We start from the raw sequence: 20,897 nt of genomic DNA, 5'->3' as shown, positions 1-20,897 counted from the left end.
CCTACTGAGGCGCGTAGCCGGTGGCCGGAACGCCGAGGAAGTATTGGGCTCTAAGCATTACTTCAAACCAACAGCAGGGCAGTTAATTATAGGTTGGCTACCTCACCTTTTACACCTAATGAAGACAGCGGAGGCAATTGTGGGAGAGGGGCATCTCTAGGGTCCCTATAAAATAACTCCAGGCCTACCCCGTCATACGGGTGCGTCCTATCCATATCATCTGGGGGATGGAGAGAGAAAGAACAGAAACATACACGACAGTTGTGAGGACTATCCCGTGGTGCTCAGCAGGGAAGTACTACAACACCCAGGCGCTAGTAGGTAGGCACTGATTTCCACCTGCAAAGGGAACTCTGGATGTGCCTTCGGACCGTCCGGTCTCAGCCAGCCCGGTTAGCAGTGCTTTAGATTGCGGATCCCGAAGCCTTCAGTAAAGAGGTAAAGAGACTGCAACCCTGTGTCCTCGTTATTCATTGTGCCTTGCACCACGCACCATCACCTTTCATTGGACACCCCTTAGCAGGGTCACGGACCGGGTCTAGCCACCATAACAACCCCAGGACCGAGACAGAGAGGCCCGGTACCGAGTACCCCGCGGCCCTGCATTTGGGGGCGCTCCACATCCACTTCAAGCTAATAACACTGACGTACAAAGTCATCCGTAATCTGTCTCCCCCATATATCTCAAAACTAATCTTCCACCTCCTCCTCCTCTTCCTCCTGTTCCACCATCTGATTCATCATTGCCTGATGCATTTTTTCAATAAAGCATAGAAGTAAAATAGTAACCCTGATGATTTCAGCATCAGCGCTGGCCATGTTCATGGAGTACTCATAGCAGTGCAACTCAAAACACACGTCTCGCATGTTGGCCCACTCAGACATAGAAAAGGCTAGATACCGGCCACTGTGCACAATATCAGCCAACTTAATGGCTAGAGGCCGGCCTTGGCACTTTGTCACCCTGCCCCCTCGCTTGCTGTGCAACTGGGACAGCAAGACCACCAACCCTTCCTCTTCCTCTGAACTTCCCATAATACTCGGATAGCCTTGACTGTGGGGTCTAGAAACTCATCATATCCCATTACATCATCACACCTCTCCAGTCTGTCTGCTACGCTATTAATATACTTCTGTCCTCACAAATCCTCTGTTTCACCCCTCTGTGAATCCCTTCATTATCTCCCAATTCCACAGCGTATCGATTTCAAGCTATTATCACTGTCCTACAAAGCCATCCATAATCTGTTTCCCCCATATATCTCTAGAGTAATCTCCCAATATTTCCTATAATCTCTGGTCCTCCCAAGTCCTCCCTTCTCTTCTCCAAAATATTTCTCCATCAAAATAACAAAATACTTACTGGCACATCCAAGCTAGTGTGAATAGGTGAATACTAGGAGCAGCCATCTCCATATACAATGAAAAAAAAAAAGTTGTGCTCTGTCATGCTAAAGCATGTCAATGTGAAATATATAAAAAAAGGAATAACAATTCTGCTTCTGAATACTAGGAAAAAATGAGACGCTTAGCATATATTTTGGCCAATTCATGCAACCCCATCAACCAACGTCAAGGTGGTCTCAAAACTGATGGGTCCCTCCCTACATATCTAATATGAATACCTCTCAGGCTGAAGTCAATTCCTTGGTGAATGTGGACACCTCTATCAACAAAGCCTGCATTTATGGGTAGGTAGGATCCTGCTGTATTTAAAACCACAACATGTTGAAGGGTAGAAACTGTACCTACATAGTAAAATGTCACATTTGCATTAGGAGACTCAACTATATAGTGTCAGTAGTAGAACATTCAGAGAAGGGCAGTTAGCATATCTGACATTTATGGCTTGTCATGAATCCCTACCCTTTTTGGGCCAATCCCTGTTTATTGGTTTGCTAAGCATTTTTACTGGGTCCACTACATTCCAGGGGTGAAATGCAGAAGTGTCTGCGATTTTAAAAAAAAAATGTCACCAGAAAAACGCTATTAACCAGCAGACATGGGGTTAATCATGCTGCCCATCGCCTGCACATAGCCTAATGCTGTGGAGATAAAATGAACTTTATTGTCCCCAGCAGCATTTGCTGGTTTAGTCTGTAACTGCACACCCGGCACTGAGTGACAACCGACCTTAATACTGGGGCACTGTTACAGCCGCTGCTCTGTATTATCAGAACCGTGAGTGAACCAGTGCCGGCGCCACCCCTGTGACTGGAACCATTCTCCGAGCCTTGACTGACACTAGCTCTGTATTTTGGCAGGCTGTCTCTCAGGGCCAGGGGCACGGTTTCAATCACAAGGGGCCCCAGCGTTGGTTCAGTCCTCACTATAAGTATGCAGAGTGGCGTCTGTTATCGCGCCCCCGGCCCTGACTAACAGCCAGCCCCAATGCAGAATTAGTGTCAGTTAGTGACGGGAGTGTTTACAGCCTCCACTCTGTATATTTAGAATGGGGACTGAACCAACATCTTCTCCATGACTGAAACAAGAAAGCTGCAGGGGAGAATAAAGTTACATTTCTCCTCGCAATCAGGGGTGGATTAAGGGTAGCCAGGGCCCCGGGCTGTTCAGACTCTGTGGGCCCCCCCGGTCATGTGACGGGGTCATGCGACGGGGTCATGCAACGGGGTCATCATTTACCTGAACCAGATTATTCCAGAAAAATTGTTGCTGAGTGAGACTCCACTTCTCACCTATCACACATTAACAGTTCCCATCACCAGATCACACATATAGCCGGCAGCTTTTGTTATGGCCAAAAGATTTTTAAAGCTGCCACCATAACATGGTAGACACTTTTGGCCGGGCCCTACTCTATTGTAACTTATTAAATATTTGTTAAATTATGCAATACAATTTAGGTATATTTTTATTTATTTTTCAATTTTTAAAATGACCAATAATATCACATACAAGGAACAAATACAACACCATGACAAGACCACATATTACCACCAGTTACCGAATAATATCACATACAAAGAACAAATACCACCGCACCATAACCAGACCACATATTACCACCACAAAGTGACCAAATAGCACATGAAAGGGACAAATACCGCAACACCATGACCAGACCACATATTACCACCACATAGTGACTGAATACTACAATACTGATCAGTAATAAAAAACACAATACTATCACCATAAGTGCCAGTATTCACAGGAGATCTGTACTTAGTATGCAGTGTCTGTATACACAGGACCTCTGTATATAGTATACAGTGTATAGTGTCAGTGTATAGGCAACACAATGACTCACCAGTGATGTCTCTAGGAGAAGTCCTTCATTTTTCATCCAGCGCATACCGCCATCACTTCATCCAGCCAGTACTCGACTCTGCAGGAAATAACAGTTATCTCTAGCTCCACTTGCAGAACACATTACTTAATTTTTCCCAACTTCTACAGTACCCCACATGAAGCAAAAAAGGCAACATAGTGTCACTCTGCACAGTAACAGAACCGCCCCCCATTTAAAACAGTATACTCAAAAAATAAAATAAATACATCACTGCAGTAATAATATCCCTTAATTAGCCCCTATGGTAATAATAATATCCCCCAACCTGGCCCCGTGTATCTCATTTCTGGCTTCAGCCATATGTTCTCCCATCCTGCCCTCATGAGTATCCATCCTGCCCCATATGATCTCCCCATCCAGCCCCATTGGTCTCCATTAGTGTTGAGCGATACCGTCCGATACTTGAAAGTATCGGTATCGGAAAGTATCGGCCGATACCGGCAAAGTATCGGATCCAATCCGATACCGATACCCGATACCAATACAAGTCAATGGGACTCAAGTATCGGACGGTATTCCTGATGGTTCCCAGGGTCTAAAGGAGAGGAAACTCTCCTTCAGGCCCTGGGAACCATATTAATGTGTAAAAGAAAGAATTAAAATAAAAAATATTGCTATACTCACCTCTCCGAGGGAACCGGCAGCGTTGTTTGCTTAAAATTCGCGCTTTTCTTTCCTTACGTGAAGTCCCGGCTTTGTGATTGGTTGCGTCGCAGTCACATGGGCGACGCAACCAATCACAGCAAGCCGTGACGTAATTTCAGGTCCTTAAGGATTTTAAAATTACGTCCCGGCTTTGTGATTGGTTGCGTCGCAGTCACATGGGCGACGCAACCAATCACAGCAAGCCGTGACGTAATTTCAGGCCCTTAAGGATTTTAAAATTACGTCCCGGCTTTGTGATTGGTTGCGTCGCAGTCACATGGGCGACGCAACCAATCACAAGCCGTGACGTCACGGGAGGCTGGACACGCGCGCATTTTAAAATGCGCGCTTGTCCAGCCTCCCGTGACGTCCCGGCTTGTGATTGGTTGCGTCGCGGTCAACCAATCACAAGCCGGGAGGCTGGACACGCGCGCATTTTAAAATTTTAAAATGCGCGCGTGTCCAGCCTCCCGGCTTGTGATTGGTTGACCGCGACGCAACCAATCACAAGCCGGGACGTCACGGGAGGCTGGACAAGCGCGCATTTTAAAATGCGCGCGTGTCCAGCCTCCCGGCTTGTGATTGGTTAACCGCGATGCAACCAATCACAAGCCGGGACGTCACGGGAGGCTGGACAAGCGCGCATTTTAAAATGCGCGCGTGTTTAGCCTCCCGTGACGTCACGGCTTGTGATTGGTTGCGTCGCCCATGTGACTGCGACGCAACCAATCACAAAGCCGGGACGTAATTTTAAAATCCTTAAGGGCCTGAAATTACGTCACGGCTTGCTGTGATTGGTTGCGTCGCCCATGTGACTGCGACGCAACCAATCACAAAGCCGGGACGTAATTTTAAAATCCTTAAGGACCGAAATTACGTCACGGCTTGCTGTGATTGGTTGCGTCGCCCATGTGACTGCGACGCAACCAATCACAAGCCGGGACTTCACGTAAAGGAAAGAAAAGCGCGAATTTTAAACAAAGAACGCTGCCGCTTCCCTCGGTAAGGTGCAGGCTGCGTCGGAGAGGTGAGTATAGCAATATTTTTTATTTTAATTCTCTCTTTTACACATTTTTACATTAATGTTGTTTCGATACCGATACCCGATACCACAAAAGTATCGGATCTCGGTATCGGAATTCCGATACCCGCAAGTATCGGCCGATACCCGATACTTGCGGTATCGGAATGCTCAACACTAGTCTCCATCGTATCCATCCTGCCCCATGAGCCTGCACGATCTGTCTCCAATCCTGCCCCATGTCTTTCATTCTGCCCCGTGTCTCCAATCATGCCCCGTATCTACATTCTGCCCATGTCTCCAATCCTGCCTCATCTGTCTCCAGTCCTGCCCCCAGTGTGTCCACCATCTCTGCCCCCAGTGTCCAGCATCTCTGCCGCCAGTGTCCAGCATCTCTGCCCCTAATGTGCCCAGCATCTCTGCCCCAAATGTGTCCAGCATTTCTGCCCCCAATGTCCAGCATCTCTGCCCCAATGTGTCTAGCATCTCTGCCCCCAATGTGTCCAGCATCTCTGCCCCAAATTTGTCCAGCATCTCTGCTCCAAATGTGTCCAGCATCTCTGCCCCCAGTGTCCAGCATCTCTGCCCCCAATGTGTCCAGCATTTCTGCCCCCAATGTGTCCAGCATCTCTGCCCCCAGTGTCCAGCATCTCTGCCCCCAATGAGTCCAGCATTTCTGCCCCCAATGTGTAGAGCATCTCTGCCAACAATGCATCCACGATCTCATCCCCCAATGTGTCCAGCATCTCTGCCCCAATGTCTCCAGCATCTCTTCCCCCAATGTGTCCAGCATCTCTGCCCCCAATGTGTCCAGCATCTCTGCCCCAATGTGTCCAGCTTCTCTGCCCCCAGTGTCCAGCATCTCAGCCCCCAATGTGTTGGGCATATCTTCCCCCACCTGTGTCCAGCATCTCTGCCCCAATGTCTCCAGCATCTCTTCCCCCAATGTGTCCAGCATCTCTGCCCCCAATGTGTCCAGCATCTCTGCCCCAATGTGTCCAGCTTCTCTGCCCCCAGTGTCCAGCATCTCAGCCCCCAATGTGTTGGGCATATCTTCCCCCACCTGTGTCCAGCATCTCTGCCCCAATGTCCAGCATCTCTGCCCTCATTGTGTCCAGCATCTCTGCCCCCAATGTGTCCAGCATCTCTGCCCCCAATGTGTCCAGCATCTCTGCCCCCGATGTGCCCAGCATCTCTGCCCCCAATGTGTCCAGCATCTCTGCCCCCAATGTGTCCAGCATCTCTGCACCCAATGTCCAGCATCTCTGCCCCCAATGTGTCCAGCATCTCTGCCCCAATGTGTCCAGCATCTCTGCACCCAATGTCTAGCATCTCTGCCCCAATGTCCAGCATCTGGGCCCCAGTGTCCAGCATTACTGCCCCAAATGTGTCCAGCATCTCTGCCCCCAGTGTACAGCATCTCAGCCCCCAATGTGTCCAGCATCTCTGCCCCCATCTGTGTCCAGCATCTCTGCCCCAATGTCCAGCATCTCTGCCCCCATCTGTGTCCAGCATCTCTGCCCCCATCTGTGTCCAGCATCTCTGTCCCCAATGGCCAGCATCTCTACCCTCATTGTGTCCAGCATCTGTGCCCCAATGAGTCCAGCATCTCTGCCCCCAATGTGTCCAGCATCGCTGCCCCCAGTGTCCAGCATCTGTGCCCCCAGTGTCCACCATCTCTGCCCCCAGTATCCAGCATCTCTGCCCCAGTGTCCAGCATCTGTGCCCCCAGTGTCCAGCATCTCAGCCCCCAAAGTGTCCAGCATCTCTGCCCCCATCTGTGTCCAGCATCTCTGCCCCCAATGTCCAGCATCTCTGCCCCCAATGTGTCCAGCATCTCTGCCCCAAATGTGTCCAGCATCTCTGCCCCAAATGTGTCCAGCATCTCTGCCCCAATGTCCAGCATATCTGCCCCAATGTGTCCAGAAACTCTTCCCCCAATGTGTCCAGCATCTCTGCCCTCAATGTGTACAGCATCTCATCCCCCAATGTGTCCAGCATCTCTTCCCCAATGTCAAGCATCTGTGCCCCCAGTGTCCAGCATCTCTGCCCCCAGTGTCCAGCATCTCTGTCCCCAATGTGTGCAGCATCTCTGCCCCACCTGTGTCCAGCATCTCTGCCCCAATGTCCAGCATCTCTGCCCCCAATATGTCCAGCATCTCTGCCCCAATGTGTCCAGCATCTTTTCCCTAATGTCAAGCATCTCTGCCCCCAATGTGTCCAGCATCTCTGCCCCAATGTGTCCAGCATCTCTGCCCCCAATGTGTCCAGCATCTCTGCCCCATCTGTGTCCAGCATCTCTGCCCCAATATGCACAGCATATCTGCCCCAAATGTGTCCAGCATCTCTGTCCCCAATGGCCAGCATCTCTACCCTCATTGTGTCCAGCATCTCAGCCCCAAATGTGTTGGGCATATCTTCCCCCACCTGTGTCCAGCATCTCTGCCCCAATGTCCAGCATCTCTGCCCTCATTGTGTCCAGCATCTCTGCCCCCAATGTGTCCAGCATCTCTGCCCCCAATGTGTCCAGCATCTCTGCCCCCGATGTGCCCAGCATCTCTGCCCCCAATGTGTCCAGCATCTCTGCACCCAATGTCCAGCATCTCTGCCCCCAATGTGTCCAGCATCTCTGCCCCAATGTGTCCAGCATCTCTGCACCCAATGTCTAGCATCTCTGCTCCAATGTCCAGCATCTGGGCCCCAGTGTCCAGCATTACTGCCCCAAATGTGTCCAGCATCTCTGCCCCCAGTGTACAGCATCTCAGCCCCCAATGTGTCCAGCATCTCTGCCCCCATCTGTGTCCAGCATCTCTGCCCCAATGTCCAGCATCTCTGCCCCCATCTGTGTCCAGCATCTCTGCCCCCATCTGTGTCCAGCATCTCTGTCCCCAATGGCCAGCATCTCTACCCTCATTGTGTCCAGCATCTGTGCCCCCAATGAGTCCAGCATCTCTGCCCCAATGTGTCCAGCTTCTCTGCCCCCAGTGTCCAGCATCTCTGCCCCCAGTGTCCAGCATCTCTGCCCCCAATGTGTCCAGCATCTCTGCCCCCAATGTGTCCAGCATCTCTGCCCCCAGTGTCCAGCATCTCAGCCCCCAATGTGTTGGGCATATCTTCCCCCACCTGTGTCCAGCATCTCTGCCCCAATGTTCAGCATCTCTGCCCTCATTGTGTCCAGCATCTCTGCCCCCAATGTGTCCAGCATCTCTGCCCCCAATGTGTCCAGCATCTCTGCCCCCGATGTGCCCAGCATCTCTGCCCCCAATGTGTCCAGCATCTCTGCCCCCAATGTGTCCAGCATCTCTGCACCCAATGTCCAGCATCTCTGCCCCCAATGTGTCCAGCATCTCTGCCCCAATGTGTCCAGCATCTCTGCACCCAATGTCTAGCATCTCTGCCCCAATGTCCAGCATCTGGGCCCCAGTGTCCAGCATTACTGCCCCAAATGTGTCCAGCATCTCTGCCCCCAGTGTACAGCATCTCAGCCCCCAATGTGTCCAGCATCTCTGCCCCCATCTGTGTCCAGCATCTCTGCCCCAATGTCCGGCATCTCTGCCCCCATCTGTGTCCAGCATCTCTGCCCCCATCTGTGTCCAGCATCTCTGTCCCCAATGGCCAGCATCTCTACCCTCATTGTGTCCAGCATCTGTGCCCCCAATGAGTCCAGCATCTCTGCCCCAATGTGTCCAGCTTCTCTGCCCCCAGTGTCCAGCATCTCTGCCCCCAGTGTCCAGCATCTCTGCCCCCAATGTGTCCAGCATCTCTGCCCCCAATGTGTCCAGCATCTCTGCCCCCGGTGTCCAGCATCTCAGCCCCCAATGTGTTGGGCATATCTTCCCCCACCTGTGTCCAGCATCTCTGCCCCAATGTCCAGCATCTCTGCCCTCATTGTGTCCAGCATCTCTGCCCCCAATGTGTCCAGCATCTCTGCCCCCAATGTGTCCAGCATCTCTGCCCCCGATGTGCCCAGCATCTCTGCCCCCAATGTGTCCAGCATCTCTGCCCCCAATGTGTCCAGCATCTCTGCACCCAATGTCCAGCATCTCTGCCCCCAATGTGTCCAGCATCTCTGCCCCAATGTGTCCAGCATCTCTGCACCCAATGTCTAGCATCTCTGCCCCAATGTCCAGCATCTGGGCCCCAGTGTCCAGCATTACTGCCCCAAATGTGTCCAGCATCTCTGCCCCCAGTGTACAGCATCTCAGCCCCCAATGTGTCCAGCATCTCTGCCCCCATCTGTGTCCAGCATCTCTGCCCCAATGTCCAGCATCTCTGCCCCCATCTGTGTCCAGCATCTCTGCCCCCATCTGTGTCCAGCATCTCTGTCCCCAATGGCCAGCATCTCTACCCTCATTGTGTCCAGCATCTCAGCCCCCAATGTGTTGGGCATATCTTCCCCCACCTGTGTCCAGCATCTCTGCCCCAATGTCCAGCATCTCTGCCCTCATTGTGTCCAGCATCTCTGCCCCCAATGTGTCCAGCATCTCTGCCCCCGATGTGCCCAGCATCTCTGCCCCCAATGTGTCCAGCATCTCTGCCCCCAATGTGTCCAGCATCTCTGCACCCAATGTCCAGCATCTCTGCCCCCAATGTGTCCAGCATCTCTGCCCCAATGTGTCCAGCATCTCTGCACCCAATGTCTAGCATCTCTGCCCCAATGTCCAGCATCTGGGCCCCAGTGTCCAGCATTACTGCCCCAAATGTGTCCAGCATCTCTGCCCCCAGTGTACAGCATCTCAGCCCCCAATGTGTCCAGCATCTCTGCCCCCATCTGTGTCCAGCATCTCTGCCCCAATGTCCAGCATCTCTGCCCCCATCTGTGTCCAGCATCTCTGCCCCCATCTGTGTCCAGCATCTCTGTCCCCAATGGCCAGCATCTCTACCCTCATTGTGTCCAGCATCTGTGCCCCCAATGAGTCCAGCATCTCTGCCCCCAATGTGTCCAGCATCGCTGCCCCCAGTGTCCAGCATCTGTGCCCCCAGTGTCCACCATCTCTGCCCCCAGTATCCAGCATCTCTGCCCCGAATGTGTACAACATCTCTGCCCCCAATGTGTACAGCATCTCTGCCCAATCTGTGTTCAGTATCTCTTTTCCCAGTGTCCAGCATCTCTGCCCCAGTGTCCAGCATCTGTGCCCCCAGTGTCCAGCATCTCAGCCCCCAAAGTGTCCAGCATCTCTGCCCCCATCTGTGTCCAGCATCTCTGCCCCCAATGTCCAGCATCTCTGCCCCCAATGTGTCCAGCATCTCTGCCCCAAATGTGTCCAGCATCTCTGCCCCAAATGTGTCCAGCATCTCTGCCCCAATGTCCAGCATATCTGCCCCAATGTGTCCAGAAACTCTTCCCCCAATGTGTCCAGCATCTCTGCCCTCAATGTGTACAGCATCTCATCCCCCAATGTGTCCAGCATCTCTTCCCCAATGTCAAGCATCTGTGCCCCCAGTGTCCAGCATCTCTGCCCCCAGTGTCCAGCATCTCTGTCCCCAATGTGTGCAGCATCTCTGCCCCACCTGTGTCCAGCATCTCTGCCCCAATGTCCAGCATCTCTGCCCCCAATATGTCCAGCATCTCTGCCCCAATGTGTCCAGCATCTTTTCCCTAATGTCAAGCATCTCTGCCCCCAATGTGTCCAGCATCTCTGCCCCAATGTGTCCAGCATCTCTGCCCCCAATGTGTCCAGCATCTCTGCCCCATCTGTGTCCAGCATCTCTGCCCCAATATGCACAGCATATCTGCCCCAAATGTGTCCAGCATCTCTGCCCCCAATGTCCAGCATCTCTGCCCCGTGTCCAGCATCTTTGCCCCCAATGAGTCCAGCAACTTGGCCCCCAATGTGTCCAACATCTCTGCTCCCAATATGTCCAGCATCTCTTCCCCAATTTCAAGCATCTCTGCCCGAATGTGTCCTGCATTTCTGCCCCCAATGTGTCCTGCATCTGTGCCCACAATGTGTCCAGCATCTCTGCCCCAAATGTCCAGCATCTCTGCCCCCAGTGTTCTGAATTTCTGCCCCCAATGTGTCCAGCATCTCTGCCCCCAATGTGTCCAGCATCTCTGCCCCCAATGTCCAGCATCTCTGCCCCCAGTGTCCAGCATCTCGGCCCCCTGTTTCCAGCATTCTGGCCCAGGTCCCCCGGATTGCCGCTCTCAATAGAAAAAAAAACAAAAAAAAACGAGTTCTCACCTGACTGCGCTCCTTCGGCGAAGCTCCCTCCTTGGAGCTGAAGCGTGCACTCGCCAGCGACTGACAATGACATCAGACGTCGGCAATGTGCGCGCTGCGGCTGACGTCAGCTGCCAGCCTCCGATTGGCTGGTGGCTGGTACCTATTGACGTCAATAGCGTTAAACTGCCGCAGCGCCGGTAGGGTCCCGGTGAGCAGATGAGACGGGGCCCGATTCGGGCCCCCTCTGCCCACCAGTCCAATACACCAGTCAGGGCAGTAATGCCCTGATGGCGGCAGTCTATCTGAGCGGTAGCCCAGGGCACCCCCACACCACTGGGCCCTGGGCTACCGCCCAGATTGACCACATTATAATCCACCCCTGCTCGCAGTGTTAGGCTAAGTGCAGGCGCCAGGCAGCATAATAACTATTGATCTGCAGAATAAGCTCACATCTGCAGGTTAATAGCATTTTTTTGGTAATAGGTTCCCTTTAACTTTTACATTTTTTTTACAAGTTATCTTAATGATTTATAATTTAGATGGCTTTTTTTAACTAAGGCATTATTCCATCTGCTGGTTATTATCATTACTATACTTTTTTCGGCTGTCCATAAAAAAAAAAAACTTGATTATTTTGAAGTTGAAGAAACTTGACAAATTGTTATGGCTGTAATTATTATTATTATTATTTTTTACAGGTCACAGTGAATTAAGATAATGTCTTCATATCAGAATTATGAATTAATGATTTTCCAAAGAGTAGGTAGATAATTTTAGCTGTTAGTGATTTCTTTCTATAAACTATCCAGAAAAAATATAAAGAACCAAGTTGGCATTAGTGTTCAGAATGTTTTGACAGAAACCACTTTAGCCTGGATATTTTCTATATTTAGGAAATCCAGTGGGTTTTAAAGCAGTATTAATATCAATGTCAAAGTATACATCAGCCCCATTTTGTTCTTTTTATGCAAGGAAACTTATTAACTACTGTAATTGAACTACATTTTGTCCCCAGTAACCAACTGCGCATTGTCAATCTAAAAGCTCTAACCTTGACTTTTTAGCATTTTTTATCCAAAGATTTTTTGCAATATCTTTTTATCTTTGGTAATTTGCCAAACATTATGGACAATTGTACAATTAAGATTCAGATTTTAAATAGTTCTCTATCAATTTAAAATTTGGAAAATAATCCCTCAGTTTTGGTTATTCTTAAATGCCTTTTATTTTTCATGTATTAAACTTTGAACTTTAAGCATTTAACATGAGAATGACTGTATGTCTTGTAGATATTATTATACCATATTAAGCTTAGAGAACTTAACTCCTTTAACCGCAAGGCTGTTTGCACATTTACAGTGGGGCAAAAAAGTATTTAGTCAGTCAGCAATAGTGCAAGTTCCACCACTTAAAAAGATGAGAGGCGTCTGTAATTTACATCATAGGTAGACCTCAACTATGGGAGACAAACTGAGAAAAAAAAATCCAGAAAATCACATTGTCTGTTTTTTTATCATTTTATTTGCATATTATGGTGGAAAATAAGTATTTGGTCAGAAACAAAATTTCATCTCAATACTTTGTACTATATCCTTTGTTGGCAATGACAGAGGTCAAACGTTTTCTGTAAGTCTTCACAAGGTTGCCACACACTGTTGTTGGTATGTTGGCCCATTTCTCCATGCAGATCTCCTCTAAAGCAGTGATGTTTTTGGCTTTTCACTTGGCAACACGGACTTTCAACTCCCTCCAAAGGTTTTCTATAGGGTTGAGATCTGGAGACTGGCTAGGCCACTCCAGGACCTTGAAATGCTTCTTACGAAGCCACTCCTTCGTTGCCCTGGCGGTGTGCTTTGGATCATTGTCATGTTGAAAGACCCAGCCACGTTTCATCTTCAATGCCCTTGCTGATGGAAGGAGGTTTGCACTCAAAATCTCACGATACATGGCTGTTGTGAATTCTGTTTGTGGGCTCCCTCTGGTGGCTACTGGTGGTACTGGTTGACTTCTGTCTTCTATCTCCTGTGCATCTGTTCCCATCAGGAAATGGGAGTTTTCTATATAATCTGGCTTCTCACTCATTTACTTGCCGGCTATCAATGTTACCAGAGCTCCTCTGTTTCTTGCTACCTGCTCCAAGTCTGCTGATTCAGATAAGTTGGATCATCTGTACCTTTTTGTCCAGCGTGCATGTATATGAATCTTGCTGCTGGAAGCTCTAGTGAACTGAAATGACCACTCCGGTGTCATGAGTTGATACCGGAGTTTAAAGTCATTTCAGGATGGTATTTTGTAGGGTTTTGAGTTGACCGCGAAGTCCACTTTTGTATTTTCTGCTATCTAGTAAGTGGGCCTCTCTTTGCTGAACCTGTATTCATACTGCGTATGTGTTTTCTTCTTAACTAACCGCCATTATATGTTGGGGGCTACTATCACTTTGGGGTTTTCTCTGGAGGCAAGCCAGGTCTGTGTTTCCTCTATTAGGGGTAGCTAGATCTTCGGCTGGTGCGAGACGTCTAGGGATAAAACGCAGGTACGTTCCCCGGCCACTGATAGTTGTGCGTTAGGTTCAGCATCGCGGTCAGCTTAGATTCCATCATCCTAGAGCTAGTCCTGTTTTTGCCTATGTCCCTGCCATTGGGAATCATGACAGTATAGCCGGCCACACTGTGTTAAGTATTGGCTGAAGAAGGAGAGAAAAGAAGTCTCTGACACCTTTTTTTTTTTTTTTTTACTCTGAAGTCTGTCTAGCCATAATAGCAGTCTGCTTCTTTCCCCTCCTCTTAATCCCTGAATGGCTCAGATTTCAGCTGCTGAGAAATGGATATCCAGAGTTTAGCTTCAAATCTGAATAATCTTGCTTCTAAGGTTCAAAATATACAAGATTTCGTCATACATGCTCCTATGTCTGAACCTAAAATTCCTATACCAGAGTTTTTTTCTGGAGATAGATCTCGTTTTTTGAATTTTAAGCACAATTGTAAATTGTATCTTTCTCTGAGACCTCACTCCGCTGGAAACCCTGCTCAGCAGGTTAAGATTGTTATTTCCTTGCTGCGGGGTGAACCCCAGAATTGGGCATTTGCATTGGCGCCAGGGGATCCTGCGCTGCTCAGTGTGGATGCGTTTTTTCTGGCGCTGGGGTTACTCTATGAGGAACCGAATTTGGAGATTCAAGCTGAAAAGGCTTTGATAGCCCTCTCTCAAGGGCATGATGAAGCTGAAATACATTGTCAAAAGTTTCGTAAATGGTCTGTGCTTACTCAGTGGAATGAGTGCGCCCTGGCGGCGAATTTCAGAGAGGGTCTCTCTGACGCCGTTAAAGATGTCATGGTGGGGTTTCCTACGCCCACGGGTCTGGGTGAGTCCATGACAATGGCTATTCAGATTGACCGACGTTTACGGGAGCGCAAACCTGTGCACCATTTGGCGGTGTCTTCTGAGCAGGCACCGGAGAATATGCAATGTGATAGAATTCTGTCCAGAAGTGAACGGCAGAATTATAGGCGTAAAAATGGGTTGTGTTTATATTGTGGCAATTCTGCTCATGTTATATCAGCATGCTCTAAACGCACTAAGAGGGTTGATAAGTCTTTTGCAGTTAGCAACTTGCAGGCTAAGTTTCTTTTGTCTGTAACTTTGATTTGTTCGTTATCATCTATTAATGTGAATGCCTATGTGGACTCTGGCGCCGCCCTGAGTCTTATGGATTGGTCCTTTGCCAGGCGCTGTGGGTTTAGTCTAGAGTCTCTGGAAGTCCCTATTCCTTTGAAGGGTATCGACTCCACACCATTGGCTAGGAATAAACCTCAATACTGGACACAAGTGACTATGTGTATGACTCCAGACCATCAGGAGGTGATTCGATTCCTTGTGTTGCATAATTTGCATGATGTCTTAGTGCTTGGATTGCCATGGTTACAAACTCACAACCCAGTTCTTGACTGGAAAACAATGTCCGTATTAAGCTGGGGATGTCAGGGGGTTCATGGGGGAGTTCCTTTGGTTTCCATTGCTTCATCTACTCCCTCTGAGGTTCCGGCATTTTTGTCTGACTATTGTGATGTTTTTGAGGAGCCTAAACTTAGTTCGCTCCCTCCTCACAGGGATTGCGATTGTGCTATAGATTTGATTCCTGGCAGCAAATTTCCTAAGGGTCGTTTGTTCAATCTGTCTGTGCCAGAGCATGCTGCTATGCGAGAGTATATTAAGGAGTCCTTGGAAAAGGGACATATTTGTCCATCCTCATCCCCTTTAGGAGCAGGTTTTTTTTTCGTGGGTAAAAAAGATGGTTCCCTGAGGCCTTGTATTGATTATCGGCTGTTGAATAAGATTACAGTCAAATATCAGTATCCTTTGCCACTGTTGACTGATTTGTTTGCTCGTATTAAAGGGGCAAGGTGGTTCTCTAAAATTGACCTTCGGGGTACGTATAATTTGGTGCGGATTAAGCAGGGAGATGAGTGGAAGACTGCATTTAATACGCCCGAGGGCCATTTTGAGTATCTGGTAATGCCTTTTGGTCTTTCTAATGCCCCTTCAGTCTTTCAGTCCTTTATGCACAATATTTTCCGTGAATATCTGGATAAATTTATGATTGTGTATCTGGATGATATTTAGATTTTTTCCAATGACTGGGAGTCGCATGTTCAACAGGTCAGGAAGGTTTTTCAGGTTTTGCGGGCCAATTCTTTGTTTGTAAAGGGTTCAAAGTGTATTTTTGGGGTTCAGAAGATCTCTTTTTTGGGGTACATTTTTTCCCCTTCTTCTATTGAGATGGATCCTGTCAAGGTTCGGGCTATTTGTGATTGGACGCAACCAACTTCCCTTAAGAGCCTTCAGAAATTCTTGGGCTTTGCTAATTTCTATCATCGATTTATAACTGGTTTTTCAAGTGTTGTTAAGCCTTTAACGGATTTGACTAAGAAGGGTGCTGATGTTTCCAATTGGTCCTCGGCGGCTGTGGAGGCCTTTCGGGAGCTTAAGCACCGCTTTTCTTCTGCTCCGGTGTTGCGTCAACCTGATGTTTCACTTCCTTTTCAGGTCGAAGTTGATGCTTCAGAGATCGGAGCGGGGGCGGTTTTGTCGCAGAGAAGTTCCGATTGCTCAGTGATGAGACCATGTGCGTTCTTTTCTCGAAAATTTTCGCCCGCCGAGCGAAATTATGATGTTGGTAATCGGGAACTCTTGGCTATGAAGTGGGCTTTTGAGGAGTGGCGTCATTGGCTTGAGGGTGCTAGGCATCAGGTGGTGGTCTTGACTGATCACAAGAATCTGATTTACCTTGAGTCAGCCAGGCGTCTGAATCCTAGACAGGCGCGCTGGTCGTTGTTTTTCTCCCGGTTTAATTTTGTGGTCTCATATCTACCAGGTTCAAAAAATGTGAAGGCAGACGCCCTTTCTAGGAGTTTTGAGCCTGACTCCCCTGGTGATTCTGAGCCTACGGGTATCCTTAAGGATGGGGTGATATTGTCTGCTGTCTCTCCAGACTTGCGACGTGCTTTGCAGGAGTTTCAAGTGGATAGGCCTGATCGTTGTCCGCCTGGGAGAGTGTTTGTTCCAGATGAGTGGACCAGTAGAGTCATCTTGGAAGTTCATTCTTCTGTGTTGGCAGGCCACCCTGGAATCTTTGGTACCAGAGATTTGGTGGCCAGGTCCTTCTGGTGGCCTTCCCTGTCTCGGGATGTGCGTACTTTTGTACAGTCTTGTGATGTTTGTGCCCGGGCCAAGCCTTGTTGTTCTCGGGCTAGTGGATTGTTGTTGCCCTTGCCTATTCCGAAGAGGCCTTGGACGCACATCTCTATGGACTTTATTTCAGATCTCCCGGTTTCTCAGAAAATGACCGTCATCTGGGTGGTGTGTGACCGTTTTTCTAAAATGGTTCATTTGGTACCCTTGCCCAAGTTGCCTTCTTCATCGGAGTTGGTTCCTCTATTTTTTCAGAATGTGGTTCGTCTACATGGTATCCCGGAAAACATCGTTTCTGACAGGGGATCCCAATTTGTGTCTAGATTTTGGCGGGCGTTCTGTGCCAGGATGGGCATTGATTTGTCTTTTTCATCTGCTTTCCATCCTCAGACGAATGGCCAGACAGAGCGAACTAATCAGACCTTGGAGACTTATTTGAGGTGTTTTGTGTCTGCTGATCAGGATGACTGGGTCGCCTTTTTGCCGTTGGCGGAGTTTGCCCTTAATAATCGGGCTAGTTCTGCCACTCTGGTCTCTCCTTTCTTTTGCAATTCGGGGTTTCACCCTCGTTTTTCATCTGGTCAGGTGGAATCGTCGGATTGTCCTGGAGTAGACACTATGGTGGATAGATTGCACCAGATTTGGAGTCATGTGGTGGACAACTTGAAGTTGTCCCAGGAGAAGACTCAGCAGTTTGCTAATCGTCATCGTCGTGCTGGTAATCGTCTTCGCGTTGGGGACTTGGTGTGGTTATCTTCTCGTTTTGTCCCTATGAAGGTCTCTTCTCCTAAGTTTAAACCTCGGTTCATAGGTCCTTATAAGATTTTGGAGATTCTTAATCCTGTATCGTTTCGTTTGGACCTACCAGCATCTTTCACTATTCATAATGTCTTCCATCGGTCTTTGTTGCGGAGGTACGAGATACCGGTTGTTCCTTCTGTTGAGCCTCCTGCTCCTGTGCTGGTGCAGGGTGAATTGGAGTATGTTGTGGAGAAGATTTTGGACTCTCGCATTTCCAGACTTCAATATTTGGTCAAATGGAAGGGATACGGTCAGGAGGATAATTCTTGGGTGACTGCCTCTGATGTTCATGCCTCTGATTTGGTTCGCGCCTTTCATAGGGCTCGTCCAGAACGCCCTGGTGGTTCTCATGAGGGTTCGGTGCCCCTTCCTCAAGGGGGGGGTACTGTTGTGAATTCTGTTTGTGGGCTCCCTCTGGTGGCTACTGGTGGTACTGGTTGACTTCTGTCTTCTATCTCCTGTGCACCTGTTCCCATCAGGAAATGGGAGTTTTCTATATAATCTGGCTTCTCACTCATTTACTTGCCGGCTATCAATGTTACCAGAGCTCCTCTGTTTCTTGCTACCTGCTCCAAGTCTGCTGATTCAGATAAGTTGGATCATCTGTACCTTTTTGTCCAGCGTGCATGTATATGAATCTTGCTGCTGGAAGCTCTAGTGAACTGAAATGACCACTCCGGTGTCATGAGTTGATACCGGAGTTTAAAGTCATTTCAGGATGGTATTTTGTAGGGTTTTGAGTTGACCGCAAAGTCCACTTTTGTATTTTCTGCTATCTAGTAAGTGGGCCTCTCTTTGCTGAACCTGTATTCATACTGCGTATGTGTTTTCTTCTTAACTAACCGCCATTATATGTTGGGGGCTACTATCACTTTGGGGTTTTCTCTGGAGGCAAGCCAGGTCTGTGTTTCCTCTATTAGGGGTAGCTAGATCTCCGGCTGGTGCGAGACGTCTAGGGATAAAACGCAGGTACGTTCCCCGGCCACTGATAGTTGTGCGTTAGGTTCAGCATCGCGGTCAGCTTAGATTCCATCATCCTAGAGCTAGTCCTGTTTTTGCCTATGTCCCTGCCATTGGGAATCATGACAGTATAGCCGGCCACACTGTGTTAAGTATTGGCTGAAGAAGGAGAGAAAAGAAGTCTCTGACACCTTTTTTTTTTTTTTTTTTACTCTGAAGTCTGTCTAGCCATAATTGCAGTCTGCTTCTTTCCCCTCCTCTTAATCCCTGAATGGCTCAGATTTCAGCTGCTGAGAAATGGATATCCAGAGTTTAGCTTCAAATCTGAATAATCTTGCTTCTAAGGTTCAAAATATACAAGATTTCGTCATACATGCTCCTATGTCTGAACCTAAAATTCCTATACCAGAGTTTTTTTCTGGAGATAGATCTCGTTTTTTGAATTTTAAGCACAATTGTAAATTGTATCTTTCTCTGAGACCTCACTCCGCTGGAAACCCTGCTCAGCAGGTTAAGATTGTTATTTCCTTGCTGCGGGGTGAACCCCAGAATTGGGCATTTGCATTGGCGCCAGGGGATCCTGCGCTGCTCAGTGTGGATGCGTTTTTTCTGGCGCTGGGGTTACTCTATGAGGAACCGAATTTGGAGATTCAAGCTGAAAAGGCTTTGATAGCCCTCTCTCAAGGGCATGATGAAGCTGAAATATATTGTCAAAAGTTTCGTAAATGGTCTGTGCTTACTCAGTGGAATGAGTGCGCCCTGGCGGCGAATTTCAGAGAGGGTCTCTCTGACGCCGTTAAAGATGTCATGGTGGGGTTTCCTACGCCCACGGGTCTGGGTGAGTCCATGACAATGGATATTCAGATTGACCGACGTTTACGGGAGCGCAAACCTGTGCACCATTTGGCGGTGTCTTCTGAGCAGGCACCGGAGAATATGCAATGTGATAGAATTCTGTCCAGAAGTGAACGGCAGAATTATAGGCGTAAAAATGGGTTGTGTTTCTATTGTGGCAATTCTGCTCATGTTATATCAGCATGCTCTAAACGCACTAAGAGGGTTGATAAGTCTTTTGCAGTTAGCAACTTGCAGGCTAAGTTTCTTTTGTCTGTAACTTTGATTTGTTCGTTATCATCTATTAATGTGAATGCCTATGTGGACTCTGGCGCCGCCCTGAGTCTTATGGATTGGTCCTTTGCCAGGCGCTGTGGGTTTAGTCTAGAGTCTCTGGAAGTCCCTATTCCTTTGAAGGGTATCGACTCCACACCATTGGTTAGGAATAAACCTCAATACTGGACACAAGTGGCTATGTGTATGACTCCAGACCATCAGGAGGTGATTCGATTCCTTGTGTTGCATAATTTGCATGATGTCTTAGTGCTTGGATTGCCATGGTTACAAACTCACAACCCAGTTCTTGACTGGAAAACAATGTCCGTATTAAGCTGGGGATGTCAGGGGGTTCATGGGGGAGTTCCTTTGGTTTCCATTGCTTCATCTACTCCCTCTGAGGTTCCGGCATTTTTGTCTGACTATTGTGATGTTTTTGAGGAGCCTAAACTTAGTTCGCTCCCTCCTCACAGGGATTGCGATTGTGCTATAGATTTGATTCCTGGCAGCAAATTTCCTAAGGGTCGTTTGTTCAATCTGTCTGTGCCAGAGCATGCTGCTATGCGAGAGTATATTAAGGAGTCCTTGGAAAAGGGACATATTCGTCCATCCTCATCCCCTTTAGGAGCAGGTTTTTTTTTCGTGGGTAAAAAAGATGGTTCCCTGAGGCCTTGTATTGATTATCGGCTGTTGAATAAGATTACAGTCAAATATCAGTATCCTTTGCCACTGTTGACTGATTTGTTTGCTCGTATTAAAGGGGCAAGGTGGTTCTCTAAAATTGACCTTCGGGGTACGTATAATTTGGTGCGGATTAAGCAGGGAGATGAGTGGAAGACTGCATTTAATACGCCCGAGGGCCATTTTGAGTATCTGGTAATGCCTTTTGGTCTTTCTAATGCCCCTTCAGTCTTTCAGTCCTTTATGCACAATATTTTCCGTGAATATCTGGATAAATTTATGATTGTGTATCTGGATGATATTTAGATTTTTTCCAATGACTGGGAGTCGCATGTTCAACAGGTCAGGAAGGTTTTTCAGGTTTTGCGGGCCAATTCTTTGTTTGTAAAGGGTTCAAAGTGTATTTTTGGGGTTCAGAAGATCTCTTTTTTGGGGTACATTTTTTCCCCTTCTTCTATTGAGATGGATCCTGTCAAGGTTCGGGCTATTTGTGATTGGACGCAACCAACTT

Source organism: Ranitomeya variabilis, chromosome 5 (genome assembly GCF_051348905.1).
Source record: "Ranitomeya variabilis isolate aRanVar5 chromosome 5, aRanVar5.hap1, whole genome shotgun sequence".
Taxonomy (NCBI): domain Eukaryota; kingdom Metazoa; phylum Chordata; class Amphibia; order Anura; family Dendrobatidae; genus Ranitomeya; species Ranitomeya variabilis.
This window is presented reverse-complemented; position numbering follows the sequence as displayed.